Source organism: Cryptomeria japonica, chromosome 10, assembly GCF_030272615.1.
Source record: "Cryptomeria japonica chromosome 10, Sugi_1.0, whole genome shotgun sequence".
Taxonomy (NCBI): Eukaryota; Viridiplantae; Streptophyta; class Pinopsida; order Cupressales; family Cupressaceae; genus Cryptomeria; species Cryptomeria japonica.
Genome location: NC_081414.1, coordinates 292,404,720 through 292,410,719, shown reverse-complemented (window position 1 = coordinate 292,410,719; position 6,000 = coordinate 292,404,720).

Below are 6,000 nucleotides of genomic sequence, written 5' to 3'. Positions count from 1 at the left end.
CTCATATCTAATTTGACTAGCATGCTTGGAGCATTATTAAGCTAGACTGAGTGGATATCTTCCTGGGCTATAATTACCCCGTCATAGATTGATTTGTTGGCCACAAAGCCTATTTGTTCTTCGCTAATGATGAGAGGGAGAAGTTTCTGAAGTCTAGTTGCTAAGGTTTTGGTAAGGAGTTTATAAAGGGTGTTACACAGGGTTATGGGCCTGGGTGAATTCACAAAGCTGGTTCCCATTTTTGCCAACGAAAGAATTTGGCGAAAGTGGGAATTTCGGATTTGACAATGTTCGAGCGAAACACAAATGTTCGCTCGGACTACCCCTGGGAGTCCGAGCGAACCAAACTGTTCAGTTGGGTTCGATCGAACAACGGGCGGATTTTGGGTTCGAGCGAACCCATTAAAATATCAATATTTAATGGGTTCGCTCGAACCCCCCCATTCGCTCGAACCCTTTGCAGTTAGGGTTTTTTTAAAAAATTTATAAATATCGAAAATGACAGTTAAAAGGTCATTATCAAATTTGACTTTTTCTGTCTGGTGGGGGTTGGATCGAACCATTCGTCAGCATCACGTCATCGAGCCTTGTCTGCAGCAGTTAGCATCTTTCCTATTTCAGTTTTCGACCTTTGTTATATCAGGTGCACAAAATAACCCTTTGTTTGGTTTAATAATGTCTTTTTTTATTAAATTTGTAAATAATTTATTTGTTAATTTAATTTTTTAATTAAATAATTATATATAGTTATTGGTTTTCAACATTTTAGAAAAATGTTTGATAATTTATTGTTTTTCATTATTTTAGAAAAATGTTTGATAATTTAATGTTTTGATTGAAATGTGTAAATTTGTTTTTAAAATTACATAATTGTATAGATGTATATTTTTTTCAACATTTTAAAAAATTGTTATGAAAAACATAGAAAACTACCCTGTAGTAAATCAGAACTTAGAAAAACATTAGCAAAAAAAGAAAAACATTAAAAAAATTAATTTAAATAAACATTAGAAAATTTAGATACCAAATTTAAACAAATTAGACAAAATAAATTTCCTCTACAATGTGACCCATTTTCACATCCTATTACACGCACAACATGACCCCTTAAGACCACATATGACACTATACGTTCCCTTAGGAGGTCATAGAGGATCACATATAATATAATAGTGTACATGTATGACATTCCCTTTAGGATCACATATAATATAATAGTGTACATGTATGACATTCCCTTTAGGATCACATCTAGTGTCCTAAGGGGTCATACGTAATTCTAAAGGGGTCACACGTGTTATAACACATGCGGGACCCCTTAGAATCGCATATGACCCCTTATAAAATTGTAGGGTGAATGACATACCCCTTAGTCCATCAAATAGTGTCTTAACACATGCGTGACCCATTAGAATCGCATATGACCCTTTATAAAATCAATCCTAGTGTGAACGACATATCCCAAAACCCATCACATAGCGTCTTAAGGGGTTGTATGTGGTCCTAAGGGGTCACGCATGCATTAACACATGCGTGACCCCTTAGTAGGTCACATAGGACCCCTTATAACATCCTACTATACATATGACATTCCCCTTAGGATCACATAGTGTCATAAGGGGTCATATGTGGTTCTGAGGGGTCATGCATTTGTTATAACATATGCATGACCCCTTAGAACTGCATATGACCCCTTATAAAATCCTAGTGTGAACGACATACCCCTTAGTCCATCACATAGTGTCTTAAGGGGTCGTATGTTGTCCTAAGGGGTCACGCATGCATTAACACATGTGTGACCCCTTAGTAGGTCACATATGACCCCTTATAACATCCTGCTGTACATATGACATTCCCCTTAGGATCATATAGTGTCCTAAGGGGTCATATGTGGTTAGACCCACATATGACCCCTTATAAAATCCTATAACCACATATGACCCCTTATAAAATCCTAGTGTGAACGACATACCCTTTAGTTCATCACATAGTGTCTTAAGGGTCGTATGTGGTCCTAGGGGCCACGCATGCATTGACACATACGTGACCCCTTAGTAGGTCACATATGACCCCTAATAACATCCTACTGTACATATGACATTTCCTATGTGTCCTAAGGGGTTGAATATGTGGTCCCAAGGGCTCACGCATGCATTAACACATGCGTGACCCCTTATAGAATCCTAGTGTGAACGGCATACCCCTTAGTCCATCACATACTATCTTAAGGGGTTGTATGTGGTCCTAAGGGGTCAACATGCATTAACACATGTGTGACCCCTTATAACATCCTACTGTACATATGACATTCCCCTTAGGATCATATGGTGTCCTAAGGGGTCATATGTGGTTAGACCCACATATGACCCCTTATAAAATCCTATAACCACATATGACCCCTTATAAAATCCTAGTGTGAACGACATACCCCTTAGTTCATCACATAGCGTCTTAAGGGGTCATATGTGGTCCTAAGGGGCCACGCATGCATTGACACATACGTGACCCCTTAGTAGGTCACATATGACCCCTAATAACATCCTACTGTACATATGACATTTCCTATGTGTCCTAAGGGGTTGAATATGTGGTCCTAAGGGCTCACGCATGCATTAACACATGCGTGACCCCTTATAGAATCCTAGTGTGAACGACATACCCCTTAGTCCATCACATACTATCTTAAGGGGTTGTATGTGGTCCTAAGGGGTCAACATGCATTAACACATGCGTGACCCCTTATAACATCCTACTGTACATATGACATTCCCCTTAGGATCATATAGTGTCCTAAGGGGTCATATGTGGTTAGACCCACATATGACCCCTTATAAAATCCTATAACCACATATGACCCCTTATAAAATCCTAGTGTGAACGACATACCCCTTAGTTCATCACATAGCATCTTAAGGGGTCATATGTGGTCCTAAGGGGCCACGCATGCATTGACACATACGTGACCCCTTAGTAGGTCACATATGACCCCTAATAACATCCTACTATACATATGACATTTCCTATGTGTCCTAAGGGGTTGAATATGTGGTCCCAAGGGCTCACGCATGCATTAACACATGCGTGACCCCTTATAGAATCCTAGTGTGAACGACATACCCCTTAGTCCATCACATACTATCTTAAGGGGTCGTATGTGGTCCTAAGGGGTCAACATGCATTAACACATGCGTGACCCCTTATAACATCCTACTGTACATATGACATTCCCCTTAGGATCATATAGTGTCCTAAGGGGTCATATGTGGTTAGACCCACATATGACCCCTTATAAAATCCTATAACCACATATGACCCCTTATAAAATCCTAGTGTGAACGACATACCCCTTAGTTCATCACATAATCTACATAATCTAGTCTACATAATCTAGTCTTGTAGATTCCTTTCCAAATTTTGTTTCAATTTTTTTGTACTTATAACTCTTGCAATTTACCATCTTCCTCATGTCAGTATCTTCATCTCTCAAAGGCAATTTAGCCAAGTCCCCGCATGTTCCACAAATTCCTCTTATGCAATTTATTTGACCGGTTGCATTATCATCTGATTTATCACATAAGATGGATGCTATGAATTGACTTGTTCATTTAGGAGGAGCATTTTCATAACCATCATTATCTTCTCTAATCTTTCGAAACACCTGATAGTACAAGTCAAATTCGATGTGATAACGACAACAACAAGTTTCGAAAACTTTGTTTAACTTCACATAATATGGCCTTAACCGTTCAAACATGGTTTGCCCAATCTTTATATGAGGGTTTGTTTTAGTAAACAATACATACAATTCATGTTTTGTTGTGTCTATCCAATGTTTTACATGGAGATCATAACGATCAGGACCAATCCTTTGCTTGATAACATCTCTACTATTTGATGAAGGGCGAGTATTATCATTCCAAAAACTTGTCACAAAGTTCCTAACAACATCTTCAATTCTATCAGAACGAGGAGCTCTACACATAATTGCCCAATTCCCTTCTGAGGTAGTATCATCCAAAATCTTTCTCCTTTTAACATATTTAGATATTGTCATTCTACTAAAACCAAACTCAGATGACAGTGAAGAGATTTGTCTTTTTTGAGGCAATCTTTCATTTACTAAAGATGTCAACATCACTCTTCTTGAAATGGTCTTATCTAGTTTTTGAGATTTTTTACCAATGTTCACCAAACCTTTCTTAACATTATCAACAATAGATTTTTGTAGCTGAGAAGATTTCCTCTTTTGATTTGTTGTATCTATACCCAACAATTTCATTGGATCTATTAAGTCTTTATGAGTAAGTACAATTGATAACAATTGAGCTTTTTCTAGTGTAGTATCAAGATTGTTGAAATGCGACATTATTTCTTTTGCACTTTTATTCATTGACCTCCTTTTAGTATGTTTAGGTTCTTCACTGAGACGTTTCAACTCATCCACATCCATTTCAAGTAAATGATCTAAATTTTTATAAGAAATATTTCTCTTCACCTGTTTAGCTAGATCCACAATATGCTCATCCATATCAGTGGTAGGAGGTAAGGAGCCTGACCCCTCTCCTTCAAAGGTCTCCATTGGTTCAACTTGGACAATCTCCTCCCTATGTTCATCAACTATATTGTGTTCTTCAACAGGTTCATTTGCCCGTTCTGCACATAATTTAAGAGTTTGTGTAAGGTTCTTGAATTAATCAGAGATTATTCAATTAGGATTAAGAATAGGGGTGAATTTGGCTTAAAGCTTTACATGTTAAAATTAGCCCATTCAATTTAGTTTATTAAATTTAAATACTTTTAGGACCTTATTGTTATAACTCTAATTAAATTACCTGTTTAGGTTTAAAGTTCAATTTGTTCTCAGGTTAGGATTAAAGTTCAATCTCTAATTTTGAGCACTAATTTAACACATAAAATAAAATTTTGATAAATTAGAAATTCCAATTTTGAAAATTAAAAGTACAAATATTTTGATGCATGCTTACGATAACTTAGGTGACCTCATATTAATTTGTTATGGACCATAATGTAAGTGGACTATAATTTGTCACATGTGAGTATATTTAAGACCTATTATTGCATAATAGACCTCCTAATCTGAAATGTTTTTGCATCTATGTGAAGTTGAATATAAATAGTTCACCTAAATTATTCAACATGTTTAATAGGTTATAAATTTATGTCACATTTAAGAACTATAATCAATGTAATAGTCCTAATAGGCCTTATTATTAAAATCAATATGACCACATTTGAAAAAACATTTCACAAAATTAATATACTTAACTACCCTTAAGACAAATATATTATGTGATATTAAAGGACCTATCACATGAAATTACTTGTACATGTAGATTAAATATTCAATATATATAATTTAGAACCTAAAAATTATGACATAATAGGTCTTATTAATTTTATGACTTAATAGGTCTTATCTATTATAAATGAACTTAATTATATAGGAGAAAAATGCCATTACACAACAAGCAAGTTGATGGAAATTGAAATTTGCAAATACACATGTATTATCTCAAATTAATTATGTTTTCCAATTAAAACAAAATTATTTTTAATCCTATTAAAAATATTAGATAAAAAATATTGAATTCTAATTAATTGATACGTAATACATATTAAATTAAATAGGAATAAAATTAAAAATACATACTTGCATCATGATATCTTTGTCTTCTTTGTTCTCGATATCTTTCTTCCGTTTCAGGAGAATAATTCCTTGAAGTCTTATTTTGCCTTCTCTTTTTGTTCCCCATGCTTTTACAAAAAACCTTCAAATTATTCGCCTTCAAAATAATTTTCAAATATCTTCTCTCATCCAAAAATGCGAATTATTTTAATCATTTGAATGATAAAAAGCGAAAAAAAATTATGGACATTTATACGATTCCACAAATGAAAAAAAAAACAAAAAATGCGTCGGCCCGAGTTCGAACGAAAGCCGACAGTTAAAAATTGTTGGGTTCGCTCGAACATGACAGT